The sequence below is a fragment of the Lissotriton helveticus genome, chromosome 10 (assembly GCF_964261635.1).
Source record: "Lissotriton helveticus chromosome 10, aLisHel1.1, whole genome shotgun sequence".
NCBI classification, from domain to species: Eukaryota; Metazoa; Chordata; class Amphibia; order Caudata; family Salamandridae; genus Lissotriton; species Lissotriton helveticus.
Genome location: NC_136071.1, coordinates 590,819,778 through 590,836,081, shown reverse-complemented (window position 1 = coordinate 590,836,081; position 16,304 = coordinate 590,819,778). Strand labels below are relative to the sequence as shown.

The following is a 16,304-nucleotide window of genomic DNA, read 5'->3' as shown; positions in this document are numbered from 1 at the left end:
CAGGCCTGAAACACTCACCTGGGAGACCCAGAGTGGCTGACTTCTCAGTATAGCCATTGTTGGGCGAGTCACCTCCTTTCCTCCTGCCTCAATCTAGAATTGGCTGCAAATCATAAGAGAGAGTGCAATGCCCGTGTGCAGTGCCTACTCCCAGCTACCTCTCTGTCTTCCTTATGTAAATTAGAATTTGCAAGGGGGGACCAATGGCATTCTGCTCCTCCCACATAACCAGGAAGCCCTGTTGAACATGTCTGCCTGTGTTTTTGCAGGGACAGTGCCTTCTCTGCCCAAAAGGTGGCAGGAGAGCCTCACAACAAATGATGGGATCAACTGCTTAGTTAGAAACCCAGCATGGCAGTTACTGTGATGGAGTGCAAATTTAATGGAAGGTGTGCCTGAGGTTTCATTTCCAGAAATCCATGGAATTGTGATTGAGGGCCCAGCCTGATTGTTGGTGGATTTCTCTTCACATGCTACAGGTTCCTGCAAAGATTGTGGTGTTTGCCGGGAACGCACTGCAAAAAACAGGAAGATTTACGGGTGTAAAAGGGACCTGTCAGAAGTGGGATTTGAACCCACGCCTCCATGAGGAGACCAGAAGGCTCAGCTACACTGAAGATCAAGCTCTCTTGAGTCTGGCGCCTTAGACCACTCGGCCATCCTGACGGCTCATGAGGGGGGCTTAGGTCTAACTCTTCTATCTGCACCTGCCAATGTTTCCACTTACAACCTTCACAGCAATGTCACAGGTGTAAAGGCCCCAACAATACAACATAGCTTAAACAAAATAAAAATAGGCACAAGAACGACCCCCAGATGATGGATGCAGATAACTTTGTTTCGTCTTGCAAAGGTAAAGAAAGTTTCCCACGGCTCACTGTGTTCAAAGACCACCTCTTCTTAAACTTGCATTCAGATAATAAGGTTTTAGAGTGTGCACATAAAAGCAGCCAACGCTCAGTGTTTCTGCCCGGTCTCGAACCGGGGACCTTTCGCGTGTTAGGCGAACGTGATGACCACTACACTACAGAAACGACTTTGCTGCTTGCTACTGTTAAAGCAAAGTTCCTCTCAAGGCTTCACCCTACTTCTATTCTGCTGTATCAGCAGCGGCTCAGAATGTGCAGAACAAGTGTGAAAACCTCAAAGATATCATCCAACATGCTTGCAATTAGACGTATTCAAAATTTACTTGTGCAGGCATCGACAGACAAATATCTGATGCCTAAATGTCTGCGAGTACAGCTTGGGAAAGCATCACCTGGGACACACTGAGACTAAGCAGGTAGGCAGAAAAAGCACGGTGATCCATTTTTCTACTGAGGTTAGGAATATGTTAAGCAAAAAATCAACCGAGTATTACTAGAAATAGTCAGGCATAGTGCATTTTTAGTACGATTTGTATGTTTAGCTCTAAAAAGGGCTCGTCCGGGATTTGAACCCGGGACATCTCGCACCCTAAGCGAGAATCATACCCCTAGACCAACGAGCCACGCAAGAGTCACCTCTGACATGGCTCCAGGGGTTAGTGGCAGCTAGTCGGTGAATGCTTCACCCAAAGCAAGCAACTGCACATGTTGCTCTCTTCTGCAATATGATTGCTGTCTTTTCCATGGCCGTCATCAAACAAGAAATTAAAAAGCCTCTGTCCTTCAGACAGTTTGTTTTCTCTAAGTGTCTGCTTGCGGTGAGGACAAGAAAAGCATTTCTGCTCTCATTCCTTGCTTTCATGAAGTAGGCCCACCCTTCAGAGCAAAGGGCGAGCAAGCGAATGGCGCAAGCTATCGTCACTTCTCTTTTCGAGCTGTCACTGAGATCCCTGGAGCACACTACGTCAGGTTGGTGAGGGATAGACAGCCTCTATTATCTCAGCTTTCCTATAAAGTCAGCCAGTAAAGGCAAACACTGTTAAAAACAGCAAACCGCTGTTTCTGCCCGGTCTCGAACCAGGGACCTTTCGCGTGTAAGGCGAACGTGATAACCACTACACTACAGAAACAGACACTAACTCAGGAATCTTGTTGGCATGTATTGGGCTGGAATGCACAGACTAAGGGCCAATGTCCTTGAAGCTCAAAGTTGGGCTCTCCTTACCCGGTCTCTATTTCTTTGGAAGACAGGAATGAGGACCACTTTTATTCCAAGAGGCGATTTTGAAACCATATCCTGAAATTACACTAGAAAAACACTATGCATGTAATGTTCCTACCATGCTGGTCTGGCCCAGAAAAGCAGTTGCAAAGAAGTCCTGCACTCCTTTATCCCGCCACAAGTGGAAAATAGCGTGCAGGGTAAGGAACTTTCTCGACATACACAGCGTCTTATAGCATTGAAAAGAAGAAATGCTCCTATATTACAAGCATCCTGAAAATGTCCACGGCATGGGCTCGTCCGGGATTTGAACCCGGGACCTCTCGCACCCGAAGCGAGAATCATACCCCTAGACCAACGAGCCTGAGTGGCCAGGAGACATTTTGAACAATTTCTGAAGCGTCTTTCAGAAAAAAAGCAGGGCTATTTGGCTAGTCTCCCTCTAAGTGAGCCTCACAACGTCATGTTTTCTCTCAAGTTGTTGTTTTTTCACTCTAGCAAGAAAGGGGGCAGCCAATCTCCTATCAGCCAGTGAGCAGAAAAAAGGCACAGATGAGAACAGCAAGCACTTTCTGGCAATTGTTCTCCTCTGCAAGTCCTGGACCCTTGCCCCATAGACTTCCACACCAGAAGCAATGAAGGGCCCACCATTTCCTGCGCCTGAGAAAGAGGGGTTTGATATTTGGATTCAAACGCGCTCGCTCAGCGCTCGATCAGGCTCGATCAGGCGAGATTTATATGAGTGGCTCACAGGCCTGAAACACTCACCTGGGAGACCCAGAGTGGCTGACTTCTCAGTATAGCCATTGTTGGGCGAGTCACCTCCTTTCCTCCTGCCTCAATCTAGAATTGGCTGCAAATCATAAGAGAGAGTGCAATGCCCGTGTGCAGTGCCTACTCCCAGCTACCTCTCTGTCTTCCTTATGTAAATTAGAATTTGCAAGGGGGGACCAATGGCATTCTGCTCCTCCCACATAACCAGGAAGCCCTGTTGAACATGTCTGCCTGTGTTTTTGCAGGGACAGTGCCTTCTCTGCCCAAAAGGTGGCAGGAGAGCCTCACAACAAATGATGGGATCAACTGCTTAGTTAGAAACCCAGCATGGCAGTTACTGTGATGGAGTGCAAATTTAATGGAAGGTGTGCCTGAGGTTTCATTTCCAGAAATCCATGGAATTGTGATTGAGGGCCCAGCCTGATTGTTGGTGGATTTCTCTTCACATGCTACAGGTTCCTGCAAAGATTGTGGTGTTTGCCGGGAACGCACTGCAAAAAACAGGAAGATTTACGGGTGTAAAAGGGACCTGTCAGAAGTGGGATTTGAACCCACGCCTCCATGAGGAGACCAGAAGGCTCAGCTACACTGAAGATCAAGCTCTCTTGAGTCTGGCGCCTTAGACCACTCGGCCATCCTGACGGCTCATGAGGGGGGCTTAGGTCTAACTCTTCTATCTGCACCTGCCAATGTTTCCACTTACAACCTTCACAGCAATGTCACAGGTGTAAAGGCCCCAACAATACAACATAGCTTAAACAAAATAAAAATAGGCACAAGAACGACCCCCAGATGATGGATGCAGATAACTTTGTTTCGTCTTGCAAAGGTAAAGAAAGTTTCCCACGGCTCACTGTGTTCAAAGACCACCTCTTCTTAAACTTGCATTCAGATAATAAGGTTTTAGAGTGTGCACATAAAAGCAGCCAACGCTCAGTGTTTCTGCCCGGTCTCGAACCGGGGACCTTTCGCGTGTTAGGCGAACGTGATGACCACTACACTACAGAAACGACTTTGCTGCTTGCTACTGTTAAAGCAAAGTTCCTCTCAAGGCTTCACCCTACTTCTATTCTGCTGTATCAGCAGCGGCTCAGAATGTGCAGAACAAGTGTGAAAACCTCAAAGATATCATCCAACATGCTTGCAATTAGACGTATTCAAAATTTACTTGTGCAGGCATCGACAGACAAATATCTGATGCCTAAATGTCTGCGAGTACAGCTTGGGAAAGCATCACCTGGGACACACTGAGACTAAGCAGGTAGGCAGAAAAAGCACGGTGATCCATTTTTCTACTGAGGTTAGGAATATGTTAAGCAAAAAATCAACCGAGTATTACTAGAAATAGTCAGGCATAGTGCATTTTTAGTACGATTTGTATGTTTAGCTCTAAAAAGGGCTCGTCCGGGATTTGAACCCGGGACCTCTCGCACCCTAAGCGAGAATCATACCCCTAGACCAACGAGCCACGCAAGAGTCACCTCTGACATGGCTCCAGCGGTTAGTGGCAGCTAGTCGGTGAATGCTTCACCCAAAGCAAGCAACTGCACATGTTGCTCTCTTCTGCAATATGATTGCTGTCTTTTCCATGGCCGTCATCAAACAAGAAATTAAAAAGCCTCTGTCCTTCAGACAGTTTGTTTTCTCTAAGTGTCTGCTTGCGGTGAGGACAAGAAAAGCATTTCTGCTCTCATTCCTTGCTTTCATGAAGTAGGCCCACCCTTCAGAGCAAAGGGCGAGCAAGCGAATGGCGCAAGCTATCGTCACTTCTCTTTTCGAGCTGTCACTGAGATCCCTGTAGCACACTACGTCAGGTTGGTGAGGGATAGACAGCCTCTATTATCTCAGCTTTCCTATAAAGTCAGCCAGTAAAGGCAAACACTGTTAAAAACAGCAAACCGCTGTTTCTGCCCGGTCTCGAACCAGGGACCTTTCGCGTGTAAGGCGAACGTGATAACCACTACACTACAGAAACAGACACTAACTCAGGAATCTTGTTGGCATGTATTGGGCTGGAATGCACAGACTAAGGGCCAATGTCCTTGAAGCTCAAAGTTGGGCTCTCCTTACCCGGTCTCTATTTCTTTGGAAGACAGGAATGAGGACCACTTTTATTCCAAGAGGCGATTTTGAAACCATATCCTGAAATTACACTAGAAAAACACTATGCATGTAATGTTCCTACCATGCTGGTCTGGCCCAGAAAAGCAGTTGCAAAGAAGTCCTGCACTCCTTTATCCCGCCACAAGTGGAAAATAGCGTGCAGGGTAAGGAACTTTCTCGACATACACAGCGTCTTATAGCATTGAAAAGAAGAAATGCTCCTATATTACAAGCATCCTGAAAATGTCCACGGCATGGGCTCGTCCGGGATTTGAACCCGGGACCTCTCGCACCCGAAGCGAGAATCATACCCCTAGACCAACGAGCCTGAGTGGCCAGGAGACATTTTGAACAATTTCTGAAGCGTCTTTCAGAAAAAAAGCAGGGCTATTTGGCTAGTCTCCCTCTAAGTGAGCCTCACAACGTCATGTTTTCTCTCAAGTTGTTGTTTTTTCACTCTAGCAAGAAAGGGGGCAGCCAATCTCCTATCAGCCAGTGAGCAGAAAAAAGGCACAGATGAGAACAGCAAGCACTTTCTGGCAATTGTTCTCCTCTGCAAGTCCTGGACCCTTGCCCCATAGACTTCCACACCAGAAGCAATGAAGGGCCCACCATTTCCTGCGCCTGAGAAAGAGGGGTTTGATATTTGGATTCAAACGCGCTCGCTCAGCGCTCGATCAGGCTCGATCAGGCGAGATTTATATGAGTGGCTCACAGGCCTGAAACACTCACCTGGGAGACCCAGAGTGGCTGACTTCTCAGTATAGCCATTGTTGGGCGAGTCACCTCCTTTCCTCCTGCCTCAATCTAGAATTGGCTGCAAATCATAAGAGAGAGTGCAATGCCCGTGTGCAGTGCCTACTCCCAGCTACCTCTCTGTCTTCCTTATGTAAATTAGAATTTGCAAGGGGGGACCAATGGCATTCTGCTCCTCCCACATAACCAGGAAGCCCTGTTGAACATGTCTGCCTGTGTTTTTGCAGGGACAGTGCCTTCTCTGCCCAAAAGGTGGCAGGAGAGCCTCACAACAAATGATGGGATCAACTGCTTAGTTAGAAACCCAGCATGGCAGTTACTGTGATGGAGTGCAAATTTAATGGAAGGTGTGCCTGAGGTTTCATTTCCAGAAATCCATGGAATTGTGATTGAGGGCCCAGCCTGATTGTTGGTGGATTTCTCTTCACATGCTACAGGTTCCTGCAAAGATTGTGGTGTTTGCCGGGAACGCACTGCAAAAAACAGGAAGATTTACGGGTGTAAAAGGGACCTGTCAGAAGTGGGATTTGAACCCACGCCTCCATGAGGAGACCAGAAGGCTCAGCTACACTGAAGATCAAGCTCTCTTGAGTCTGGCGCCTTAGACCACTCGGCCATCCTGACGGCTCATGAGGGGGGCTTAGGTCTAACTCTTCTATCTGCACCTGCCAATGTTTCCACTTACAACCTTCACAGCAATGTCACAGGTGTAAAGGCCCCAACAATACAACATAGCTTAAACAAAATAAAAATAGGCACAAGAACGACCCCCAGATGATGGATGCAGATAACTTTGTTTCGTCTTGCAAAGGTAAAGAAAGTTTCCCACGGCTCACTGTGTTCAAAGACCACCTCTTCTTAAACTTGCATTCAGATAATAAGGTTTTAGAGTGTGCACATAAAAGCAGCCAACGCTCAGTGTTTCTGCCCGGTCTCGAACCGGGGACCTTTCGCGTGTTAGGCGAACGTGATGACCACTACACTACAGAAACGACTTTGCTGCTTGCTACTGTTAAAGCAAAGTTCCTCTCAAGGCTTCACCCTACTTCTATTCTGCTGTATCAGCAGCGGCTCAGAATGTGCAGAACAAGTGTGAAAACCTCAAAGATATCATCCAACATGCTTGCAATTAGACGTATTCAAAATTTACTTGTGCAGGCATCGACAGACAAATATCTGATGCCTAAATGTCTGCGAGTACAGCTTGGGAAAGCATCACCTGGGACACACTGAGACTAAGCAGGTAGGCAGAAAAAGCACGGTGATCCATTTTTCTACTGAGGTTAGGAATATGTTAAGCAAAAAATCAACCGAGTATTACTAGAAATAGTCAGGCATAGTGCATTTTTAGTACGATTTGTATGTTTAGCTCTAAAAAGGGCTCGTCCGGGATTTGAACCCGGGACATCTCGCACCCTAAGCGAGAATCATACCCCTAGACCAACGAGCCACGCAAGAGTCACCTCTGACATGGCTCCAGGGGTTAGTGGCAGCTAGTCGGTGAATGCTTCACCCAAAGCAAGCAACTGCACATGTTGCTCTCTTCTGCAATATGATTGCTGTCTTTTCCATGGCCGTCATCAAACAAGAAATTAAAAAGCCTCTGTCCTTCAGACAGTTTGTTTTCTCTAAGTGTCTGCTTGCGGTGAGGACAAGAAAAGCATTTCTGCTCTCATTCCTTGCTTTCATGAAGTAGGCCCACCCTTCAGAGCAAAGGGCGAGCAAGCGAATGGCGCAAGCTATCGTCACTTCTCTTTTCGAGCTGTCACTGAGATCCCTGGAGCACACTACGTCAGGTTGGTGAGGGATAGACAGCCTCTATTATCTCAGCTTTCCTATAAAGTCAGCCAGTAAAGGCAAACACTGTTAAAAACAGCAAACCGCTGTTTCTGCCCGGTCTCGAACCAGGGACCTTTCGCGTGTAAGGCGAACGTGATAACCACTACACTACAGAAACAGACACTAACTCAGGAATCTTGTTGGCATGTATTGGGCTGGAATGCACAGACTAAGGGCCAATGTCCTTGAAGCTCAAAGTTGGGCTCTCCTTACCCGGTCTCTATTTCTTTGGAAGACAGGAATGAGGACCACTTTTATTCCAAGAGGCGATTTTGAAACCATATCCTGAAATTACACTAGAAAAACACTATGCATGTAATGTTCCTACCATGCTGGTCTGGCCCAGAAAAGCAGTTGCAAAGAAGTCCTGCACTCCTTTATCCCGCCACAAGTGGAAAATAGCGTGCAGGGTAAGGAACTTTCTCGACATACACAGCGTCTTATAGCATTGAAAAGAAGAAATGCTCCTATATTACAAGCATCCTGAAAATGTCCACGGCATGGGCTCGTCCGGGATTTGAACCCGGGACCTCTCGCACCCGAAGCGAGAATCATACCCCTAGACCAACGAGCCTGAGTGGCCAGGAGACATTTTGAACAATTTCTGAAGCGTCTTTCAGAAAAAAAGCAGGGCTATTTGGCTAGTCTCCCTCTAAGTGAGCCTCACAACGTCATGTTTTCTCTCAAGTTGTTGTTTTTTCACTCTAGCAAGAAAGGGGGCAGCCAATCTCCTATCAGCCAGTGAGCAGAAAAAAGGCACAGATGAGAACAGCAAGCACTTTCTGGCAATTGTTCTCCTCTGCAAGTCCTGGACCCTTGCCCCATAGACTTCCACACCAGAAGCAATGAAGGGCCCACCATTTCCTGCGCCTGAGAAAGAGGGGTTTGATATTTGGATTCAAACGCGCTCGCTCAGCGCTCGATCAGGCTCGATCAGGCGAGATTTATATGAGTGGCTCACAGGCCTGAAACACTCACCTGGGAGACCCAGAGTGGCTGACTTCTCAGTATAGCCATTGTTGGGCGAGTCACCTCCTTTCCTCCTGCCTCAATCTAGAATTGGCTGCAAATCATAAGAGAGAGTGCAATGCCCGTGTGCAGTGCCTACTCCCAGCTACCTCTCTGTCTTCCTTATGTAAATTAGAATTTGCAAGGGGGGACCAATGGCATTCTGCTCCTCCCACATAACCAGGAAGCCCTGTTGAACATGTCTGCCTGTGTTTTTGCAGGGACAGTGCCTTCTCTGCCCAAAAGGTGGCAGGAGAGCCTCACAACAAATGATGGGATCAACTGCTTAGTTAGAAACCCAGCATGGCAGTTACTGTGATGGAGTGCAAATTTAATGGAAGGTGTGCCTGAGGTGTCATTTCCAGAAATCCATGGAATTGTGATTGAGGGCCCAGCCTGATTGTTGGTGGATTTCTCTTCACATGCTACAGGTTCCTGCAAAGATTGTGGTGTTTGCCGGGAACGCACTGCAAAAAACAGGAAGATTTACGGGTGTAAAAGGGACCTGTCAGAAGTGGGATTTGAACCCACGCCTCCATGAGGAGACCAGAAGGCTCAGCTACACTGAAGATCAAGCTCTCTTGAGTCTGGCGCCTTAGACCACTCGGCCATCCTGACGGCTCATGAGGGGGGCTTAGGTCTAACTCTTCTATCTGCACCTGCCAATGTTTCCACTTACAACCTTCAGAGCAATGTCACAGGTGTAAAGGCCCCAACAATACAACATAGCTTAAACAAAATAAAAATAGGCACAAGAACGACCCCCAGATGACGGATGCAGATAACTTTGTTTCGTCTTGCAAAGGTAAAGAAAGTTTCCCACGGCTCACTGTGTTCAAAGACCACCTCTTCTTAAACTTGCATTCAGATAATAAGGTTTTAGAGTGTGCACATAAAAGCAGCCAACGCTCAGTGTTTCTGCCCGGTCTCGAACCGGGGACCTTTCGCGTGTTAGGCGAACGTGATGACCACTACACTACAGAAACGACCTTGCTGCTTGCTACTGTTAAAGCAAAGTTCCTCTCAAGGCTTCACCCTACTTCTATTCTGCTGTATCAGCAGCGGCTCAGAATGTGCAGAACAAGTGTGAAAACCTCAGAGATATCATCCAACATGCTTGCAATTAGACGTATTCAAAATTTACTTGTGCAGGCATCGACAGACAAATATCTGATGCCTAAATGTCTGTGAGTACAGCTTGGGAAAGCATCACCTGGGACACACTGAGACTAAGCAGGTAGGCAGAAAAAGCACGGTGATCCATTTTTCTTCTGAGGTTAGGAATATGTTGCGCAACAATGCACCGAGTATTACTAGAAATAGTCAGGCATAGTGCATTTTTAGTACGATTTGTATGTTTAGCTCTAAAAAGGGCTCGTCCGGGATTTGAACCCGGGACCTCTCGCACCCTAAGCGAGAATCATACCCCTAGACCAACGAGCCACGCAAGAGTCACCTCTGACATGGCTCCAGGGGTTAGTGGCAGCTAGTCGGTGAATGCTTCACCCAAAGCAAGCAACTGCACATGTTGCTCTCTTCTGCAATATGATTGCTGTCTTTTCCATGGCCGTCATCAAACAAGAAATTAAAAAGCCTCTGTCCTTCAGACAGTTTGTTTTCTCTAAGTGTCTGCTTGCGGTGAGGACAAGAAAAGCATTTCTGCTCTCATTCCTTGCTTTCATGAAGTAGGCCCACCCTTCAGAGCAAAGGGCGAGCAAGCGAATGGCGCAAGCTATCGTCACTTCTCTTTTCGAGCTGTCACTGAGATCCCTGGAGCACACTACGTCAGGTTGGTGAGGGATAGACAGCCTCTATTATCTCAGCTTTCCTATAAAGTCAGCCAGTAAAGGCAAACACTGTTAAAAACAGCAAACCGCTGTTTCTGCCCGGTCTCGAACCAGGGACCTTTCGCGTGTAAGGCGAACGTGATAAACACTACACTACAGAAACAGACACTAACTCAGGAATCTTGTTGGCATGTATTGGGCTGGAATGCACAGACTAAGGGCCAATGTCCTTGAAGCTCAAAGTTGGGCTCTCCTTACCCGGTCTCTATTTCTTTGGAAGACAGGAATGAGGACCACTTTTATTCCAAGAGGCGATTTTGAAACCATATCCTGAAATTACACTAGAAAAACACTATGCATGTAATGTTCCTACCATGCTGGTCTGGCCCAGAAAAGCAGTTGCAAAGAAGTCCTGCACTCCTTTATCCCGCCACAAGTGGAAAATAGCGTGCAGGGTAAGGAACTTTCTCGACATACACAGCGTCTTATAGCATTGAAAAGAAGAAATGCTCCTATATTACAAGCATCCTGAAAATGTCCACAGCATGGGCTCGACCGGGATTTGAACCCGGGACCTCTCGCACCCAAAGCGAGAATCATACCCCTAGACCAACGAGCCTGAGTGGCCAGGAGACATTTTGAACAATTTCTGAAGCGTCTTTCAGAAAAAAAGCAGGGCTATTTGGCTAGTCTCCCTCTAAGTGAGCCTCACAACGTCATGTTTTCTCTCAAGTTGTTGTTTTTTCACTCTAGCAAGAAAGGGGGCAGCCAATCTCCTATCAGCCAGTGAGCAGAAAAAAGGCACAGATGAGAACAGCAAGCACTTTCTGGCAATTGTTCTCCTCTGCAAGTCCTGGACCCTTGCCCCATAGACTTCCACACCAGAAGCAATGAAGGGCCCACCATTTCCTGCGCCTGAGAAAGAGGGGTTTGATATTTGGATTCAAACGCGCTCGCTCAGCGCTCGATCAGGCGAGATTTATATGAGTGGCTCACAGGCCTGAAACACTCACCTGGGAGACCCAGAGTGGCTGACTTCTCAGTATAGCCATTGTTGGGCGAGTCACCTCCTTTCCTCCTGCCTCAATCTAGAATTGGCTGCAAATCATAAGAGAGAGTGCAATGCCCGTGTGCAGTGCCTACTCCCAGCTACCTCTCTGTCTTCCTTATGTAAATTAGAATTTGCAAGGGGGGACCAATGGCATTCTGCTCCTCCCACATAACCAGGAAGCCCTGTTGAACATGTCTGCCTGTGTTTTTGCAGGGACAGTGCCTTCTCTGCCCAAAAGGTGGCAGGAGAGCCTCACAACAAATGATGGGATCAACTGCTTAGTTAGAAACCCAGCATGGCAGTTACTGTGATGGAGTGCAAATTTAATGGAAGGTGTGCCTGAGGTGTCATTTCCAGAAATCCATGGAATTGTGATTGAGGGCCCAGCCTGATTGTTGGTGGATTTCTCTTCACATGCTACAGGTTCCTGCAAAGATTGTGGTGTTTGCCGGGAACGCACTGCAAAAAACAGGAAGATTTACGGGTGTAAAAGGGACCTGTCAGAAGTGGGATTTGAACCCACGCCTCCATGAGGAGACCAGAAGGCTCAGCTACACTGAAGATCAAGCTCTCTTGAGTCTGGCGCCTTAGACCACTCGGCCATCCTGACGGTTCATGAGGGGGGCTTAGGTCTAACTCTTCTATCTGCACCTGCCAATGTTTCCACTTACAACCTTCACAGCAATGTCACAGGTGTAAAGGCCCCAACAATACAACATAGCTTAAACAAAATAAAAATAGGCACAAGAACGACCCCCAGATGATGGATGCAGATAACTTTGTTTCGTCTTGCAAAGGTAAAGAAAGTTTCCCACGGCTCACTGTGTTCAAAGACCACCTCTTCTTAAACTTGCATTCAGATAATAAGGTTTTAGAGTGTGCACATAAAAGCAGCCAACGCTCAGTGTTTCTGCCCGGTCTCGAACCGGGGACCTTTCGCGTGTTAGGCGAACGTGATGACCACTACACTACAGAAACGACTTTGCTGCTTGCTACTGTTAAAGCAAAGTTCCTCTCAAGGCTTCACCCTACTTCTATTCTGCTGTATCAGCAGCGGCTCAGAATGTGCAGAACAAGTGTGAAAACCTCAAAGATATCATCCAACATGCTTGCAATTAGACGTATTCAAAATTTACTTGTGCAGGCATCGACAGACAAATATCTGATGCCTAAATGTCTGCGAGTACAGCTTGGGAAAGCATCACCTGGGACACACTGAGACTAAGCAGGTAGGCAGAAAAAGCACGGTGATCCATTTTTCTACTGAGGTTAGGAATATGTTAAGCAAAAAATCAACCGAGTATTACTAGAAATAGTCAGGCATAGTGCATTTTTAGTACGATTTGTATGTTTAGCTCTAAAAAGGGCTCGTCCGGGATTTGAACCCGGGACCTCTCGCACCCTAAGCGAGAATCATACCCCTAGACCAACGAGCCACGCAAGAGTCACCTCTGACATGGCTCCAGCGGTTAGTGGCAGCTAGTCGGTGAATGCTTCACCCAAAGCAAGCAACTGCACATGTTGCTCTCTTCTGCAATATGATTGCTGTCTTTTCCATGGCCGTCATCAAACAAGAAATTAAAAAGCCTCTGTCCTTCAGACAGTTTGTTTTCTCTAAGTGTCTGCTTGCGGTGAGGACAAGAAAAGCATTTCTGCTCTCATTCCTTGCTTTCATGAAGTAGGCCCACCCTTCAGAGCAAAGGGCGAGCAAGCGAATGGCGCAAGCTATCGTCACTTCTCTTTTCGAGCTGTCACTGAGATCCCTGTAGCACACTACGTCAGGTTGGTGAGGGATAGACAGCCTCTATTATCTCAGCTTTCCTATAAAGTCAGCCAGTAAAGGCAAACACTGTTAAAAACAGCAAACCGCTGTTTCTGCCCGGTCTCGAACCAGGGACCTTTCGCGTGTAAGGCGAACGTGATAACCACTACACTACAGAAACAGACACTAACTCAGGAATCTTGTTGGCATGTATTGGGCTGGAATGCACAGACTAAGGGCCAATGTCCTTGAAGCTCAAAGTTGGGCTCTCCTTACCCGGTCTCTATTTCTTTGGAAGACAGGAATGAGGACCACTTTTATTCCAAGAGGCGATTTTGAAACCATATCCTGAAATTACACTAGAAAAACACTATGCATGTAATGTTCCTACCATGCTGGTCTGGCCCAGAAAAGCAGTTGCAAAGAAGTCCTGCACTCCTTTATCCCGCCACAAGTGGAAAATAGCGTGCAGGGTAAGGAACTTTCTCGACATACACAGCGTCTTATAGCATTGAAAAGAAGAAATGCTCCTATATTACAAGCATCCTGAAAATGTCCACGTCATGGGCTCGTCCGGGATTTGAACCCGGGACCTCTCGCACCCGAAGCGAGAATCATACCCCTAGACCAACTTGCCTGAGTGGCCAGGAGACATTTTGAACAATTTCTGAAGCGTCTTTCAGAAAAAAAGCAGGGCTATTTGGCTAGTCTCCCTCTAAGTGAGCCTCACAACGTCATGTTTTCTCTCAAGTTGTTGTTTTTTCACTCTAGCAAGAAAGGGGGCAGCCAATCTCCTATCAGCCAGTGAGCAGAAAAAAGGCACAGATGAGAACAGCAAGCACTTTCTGGCAATTGTTCTCCTCTGCAAGTCCTGGACCCTTGCCCCATAGACTTCCACACCAGAAGCAATGAAGGGCCCACCATTTCCTGCGCCTGAGAAAGAGGGGTTTGATATTTGGATTCAAACGCGCTCGCTCAGCGCTCGATCAGGCTCGATCAGGCGAGATTTATATGAGTGGCTCACAGGCCTGAAACACTCACCTGGGAGACCCAGAGTGGCTGACTTCTCAGTATAGCCATTGTTGGGCGAGTCACCTCCTTTCCTCCTGCCTCAATCTAGAATTGGCTGCAAATCATAAGAGAGAGTGCAATGCCCGTGTGCAGTGCCTACTCCCAGCTACCTCTCTGTCTTCCTTATGTAAATTAGAATTTGCAAGGGGGGACCAATGGCATTCTGCTCCTCCCACATAACCAGGAAGCCCTGTTGAACATGTCTGCCTGTGTTTTTGCAGGGACAGTGCCTTCTCTGCCCAAAAGGTGGCAGGAGAGCCTCACAACAAATGATGGGATCAACTGCTTAGTTAGAAACCCAGCATGGCAGTTACTGTGATGGAGTGCAAATTTAATGGAAGGTGTGCCTGAGGTGTCATTTCCAGAAATCCATGGAATTGTGATTGAGGGCCCAGCCTGATTGTTGGTGGATTTCTCTTCACATGCTACAGGTTCCTGCAAAGATTGTGGTGTTTGCCGGGAACGCACTGCAAAAAACAGGAAGATTTACGGGTGTAAAAGGGACCTGTCAGAAGTGGGATTTGAACCCACGCCTCCATGAGGAGACCAGAAGGCTCAGCTACACTGAAGATCAAGCTCTCTTGAGTCTGGCGCCTTAGACCACTCGGCCATCCTGACGGTTCATGAGGGGGGCTTAGGTCTAACTCTTCTATCTGCACCTGCCAATGTTTCCACTTACAACCTTCACAGCAATGTCACAGGTGTAAAGGCCCCAACAATACAACATAGCTTAAACAAAATAAAAATAGGCACAAGAACGACCCCCAGATGATGGATGCAGATAACTTTGTTTCGTCTTGCAAAGGTAAAGAAAGTTTCCCACGGCTCACTGTGTTCAAAGACCACCTCTTCTTAAACTTGCATTCAGATAATAAGGTTTTAGAGTGTGCACATAAAAGCAGCCAACGCTCAGTGTTTCTGCCCGGTCTCGAACCGGGGACCTTTCGCGTGTTAGGCGAACGTGATGACCACTACACTACAGAAACGACTTTGCTGCTTGCTACTGTTAAAGCAAAGTTCCTCTCAAGGCTTCACCCTACTTCTATTCTGCTGTATCAGCAGCGGCTCAGAATGTGCAGAACAAGTGTGAAAACCTCAAAGATATCATCCAACATGCTTGCAATTAGACGTATTCAAAATTTACTTGTGCAGGCATCGACAGACAAATATCTGATGCCTAAATGTCTGCGAGTACAGCTTGGGAAAGCATCACCTGGGACACACTGAGACTAAGCAGGTAGGCAGAAAAAGCACGGTGATCCATTTTTCTACTGAGGTTAGGAATATGTTAAGCAAAAAATCAACCGAGTATTACTAGAAATAGTCAGGCATAGTGCATTTTTAGTACGATTTGTATGTTTAGCTCTAAAAAGGGCTCGTCCGGGATTTGAACCCGGGACCTCTCGCACCCTAAGCGAGAATCATACCCCTAGACCAACGAGCCACGCAAGAGTCACCTCTGACATGGCTCCAGCGGTTAGTGGCAGCTAGTCGGTGAATGCTTCACCCAAAGCAAGCAACTGCACATGTTGCTCTCTTCTGCAATATGATTGCTGTCTTTTCCATGGCCGTCATCAAACAAGAAATTAAAAAGCCTCTGTCCTTCAGACAGTTTGTTTTCTCTAAGTGTCTGCTTGCGGTGAGGACAAGAAAAGCATTTCTGCTCTCATTCCTTGCTTTCATGAAGTAGGCCCACCCTTCAGAGCAAAGGGCGAGCAAGCGAATGGCGCAAGCTATCGTCACTTCTCTTTTCGAGCTGTCACTGGGATCCCTGTAGCACACTACGTCAGGTTGGTGAGGGATAGACAGCCTCTATTATCTCAGCTTTCCTATAAAGTCAGCCAGTAAAGGCAAACACTGTTAAAAACAGCAAACCGCTGTTTCTGCCCGGTCTCGAACCAGGGACCTTTCGCGTGTAAGGCGAACGTGATAACCACTACACTACAGAAACAGACACTAACTCAGGAATCTTGTTGGCATGTATTGGGCTGGAATGCACAGACTAAGGGCCAATGTCCTTGAAGCTCAAAGTTGGGCTCTCCTTACCCGGTCTCTATTTCTT

General features: G+C 47.2%; 28 non-coding genes across 28 annotated transcripts; all 28 read right to left on the bottom strand.

The window, feature by feature from the left end:
* Positions 1-554: 554 nt before the first annotated feature.
* On the bottom strand, positions 555-666 carry TRNAL-CAA (transfer RNA leucine (anticodon CAA)). The gene is made up of 2 exons: positions 629-666; positions 555-600 (listed from the first exon to the last, which is right to left on the bottom strand). It is a non-coding gene; the product is annotated as a tRNA-Leu (tRNA).
* Positions 667-961: 295 nt separating this feature from the next.
* Positions 962-1,034, bottom strand: TRNAV-AAC (transfer RNA valine (anticodon AAC)). The gene has a single exon. It is a non-coding gene; the product is annotated as a tRNA-Val (tRNA).
* A 386-nt stretch (positions 1,035-1,420) lies between these two features.
* On the bottom strand, positions 1,421-1,492 carry TRNAP-AGG (transfer RNA proline (anticodon AGG)). Its single transcript has one exon. It is a non-coding gene; the product is annotated as a tRNA-Pro (tRNA).
* Positions 1,493-1,926: 434 nt separating this feature from the next.
* On the bottom strand, positions 1,927-1,999 carry TRNAV-UAC (transfer RNA valine (anticodon UAC)). The gene has a single exon. It is a non-coding gene; the product is annotated as a tRNA-Val (tRNA).
* Positions 2,000-2,383: 384 nt separating this feature from the next.
* On the bottom strand, positions 2,384-2,455 carry TRNAP-CGG (transfer RNA proline (anticodon CGG)). The gene has a single exon. It is a non-coding gene; the product is annotated as a tRNA-Pro (tRNA).
* Positions 2,456-3,395: 940 nt separating this feature from the next.
* Positions 3,396-3,507, bottom strand: TRNAL-CAA (transfer RNA leucine (anticodon CAA)). The gene is made up of 2 exons: positions 3,470-3,507; positions 3,396-3,441 (listed from the first exon to the last, which is right to left on the bottom strand). It is a non-coding gene; the product is annotated as a tRNA-Leu (tRNA).
* Positions 3,508-3,802: 295 nt separating this feature from the next.
* TRNAV-AAC (transfer RNA valine (anticodon AAC)) lies at positions 3,803-3,875 on the bottom strand. Its single transcript has one exon. It is a non-coding gene; the product is annotated as a tRNA-Val (tRNA).
* Positions 3,876-4,261: 386 nt separating this feature from the next.
* Positions 4,262-4,333, bottom strand: TRNAP-AGG (transfer RNA proline (anticodon AGG)). Its single transcript has one exon. It is a non-coding gene; the product is annotated as a tRNA-Pro (tRNA).
* Positions 4,334-4,767: 434 nt separating this feature from the next.
* On the bottom strand, positions 4,768-4,840 carry TRNAV-UAC (transfer RNA valine (anticodon UAC)). The gene has a single exon. It is a non-coding gene; the product is annotated as a tRNA-Val (tRNA).
* A 384-nt stretch (positions 4,841-5,224) lies between these two features.
* Positions 5,225-5,296, bottom strand: TRNAP-CGG (transfer RNA proline (anticodon CGG)). Its single transcript has one exon. It is a non-coding gene; the product is annotated as a tRNA-Pro (tRNA).
* Positions 5,297-6,236: 940 nt separating this feature from the next.
* Positions 6,237-6,348, bottom strand: TRNAL-CAA (transfer RNA leucine (anticodon CAA)). Its single transcript has 2 exons — positions 6,311-6,348; positions 6,237-6,282 (listed from the first exon to the last, which is right to left on the bottom strand). It is a non-coding gene; the product is annotated as a tRNA-Leu (tRNA).
* A 295-nt stretch (positions 6,349-6,643) lies between these two features.
* On the bottom strand, positions 6,644-6,716 carry TRNAV-AAC (transfer RNA valine (anticodon AAC)). Its single transcript has one exon. It is a non-coding gene; the product is annotated as a tRNA-Val (tRNA).
* A 386-nt stretch (positions 6,717-7,102) lies between these two features.
* TRNAP-AGG (transfer RNA proline (anticodon AGG)) lies at positions 7,103-7,174 on the bottom strand. Its single transcript has one exon. It is a non-coding gene; the product is annotated as a tRNA-Pro (tRNA).
* Positions 7,175-7,608: 434 nt separating this feature from the next.
* Positions 7,609-7,681, bottom strand: TRNAV-UAC (transfer RNA valine (anticodon UAC)). The gene has a single exon. It is a non-coding gene; the product is annotated as a tRNA-Val (tRNA).
* Positions 7,682-8,065: 384 nt separating this feature from the next.
* Positions 8,066-8,137, bottom strand: TRNAP-CGG (transfer RNA proline (anticodon CGG)). Its single transcript has one exon. It is a non-coding gene; the product is annotated as a tRNA-Pro (tRNA).
* A 940-nt stretch (positions 8,138-9,077) lies between these two features.
* On the bottom strand, positions 9,078-9,189 carry TRNAL-CAA (transfer RNA leucine (anticodon CAA)). Its single transcript has 2 exons — positions 9,152-9,189; positions 9,078-9,123 (listed from the first exon to the last, which is right to left on the bottom strand). It is a non-coding gene; the product is annotated as a tRNA-Leu (tRNA).
* A 295-nt stretch (positions 9,190-9,484) lies between these two features.
* Positions 9,485-9,557, bottom strand: TRNAV-AAC (transfer RNA valine (anticodon AAC)). The gene has a single exon. It is a non-coding gene; the product is annotated as a tRNA-Val (tRNA).
* A 385-nt stretch (positions 9,558-9,942) lies between these two features.
* Positions 9,943-10,014, bottom strand: TRNAP-AGG (transfer RNA proline (anticodon AGG)). Its single transcript has one exon. It is a non-coding gene; the product is annotated as a tRNA-Pro (tRNA).
* Positions 10,015-10,448: 434 nt separating this feature from the next.
* On the bottom strand, positions 10,449-10,521 carry TRNAV-UAC (transfer RNA valine (anticodon UAC)). Its single transcript has one exon. It is a non-coding gene; the product is annotated as a tRNA-Val (tRNA).
* A 384-nt stretch (positions 10,522-10,905) lies between these two features.
* Positions 10,906-10,977, bottom strand: TRNAP-UGG (transfer RNA proline (anticodon UGG)). Its single transcript has one exon. It is a non-coding gene; the product is annotated as a tRNA-Pro (tRNA).
* A 930-nt stretch (positions 10,978-11,907) lies between these two features.
* TRNAL-CAA (transfer RNA leucine (anticodon CAA)) lies at positions 11,908-12,019 on the bottom strand. Its single transcript has 2 exons — positions 11,982-12,019; positions 11,908-11,953 (listed from the first exon to the last, which is right to left on the bottom strand). It is a non-coding gene; the product is annotated as a tRNA-Leu (tRNA).
* Positions 12,020-12,314: 295 nt separating this feature from the next.
* Positions 12,315-12,387, bottom strand: TRNAV-AAC (transfer RNA valine (anticodon AAC)). Its single transcript has one exon. It is a non-coding gene; the product is annotated as a tRNA-Val (tRNA).
* Positions 12,388-12,773: 386 nt separating this feature from the next.
* TRNAP-AGG (transfer RNA proline (anticodon AGG)) lies at positions 12,774-12,845 on the bottom strand. The gene has a single exon. It is a non-coding gene; the product is annotated as a tRNA-Pro (tRNA).
* A 434-nt stretch (positions 12,846-13,279) lies between these two features.
* Positions 13,280-13,352, bottom strand: TRNAV-UAC (transfer RNA valine (anticodon UAC)). Its single transcript has one exon. It is a non-coding gene; the product is annotated as a tRNA-Val (tRNA).
* Positions 13,353-14,748: 1,396 nt separating this feature from the next.
* Positions 14,749-14,860, bottom strand: TRNAL-CAA (transfer RNA leucine (anticodon CAA)). Its single transcript has 2 exons — positions 14,823-14,860; positions 14,749-14,794 (listed from the first exon to the last, which is right to left on the bottom strand). It is a non-coding gene; the product is annotated as a tRNA-Leu (tRNA).
* A 295-nt stretch (positions 14,861-15,155) lies between these two features.
* Positions 15,156-15,228, bottom strand: TRNAV-AAC (transfer RNA valine (anticodon AAC)). Its single transcript has one exon. It is a non-coding gene; the product is annotated as a tRNA-Val (tRNA).
* A 386-nt stretch (positions 15,229-15,614) lies between these two features.
* Positions 15,615-15,686, bottom strand: TRNAP-AGG (transfer RNA proline (anticodon AGG)). Its single transcript has one exon. It is a non-coding gene; the product is annotated as a tRNA-Pro (tRNA).
* A 434-nt stretch (positions 15,687-16,120) lies between these two features.
* TRNAV-UAC (transfer RNA valine (anticodon UAC)) lies at positions 16,121-16,193 on the bottom strand. Its single transcript has one exon. It is a non-coding gene; the product is annotated as a tRNA-Val (tRNA).
* Between the last annotated feature and the right edge of the window lie 111 nt (positions 16,194-16,304).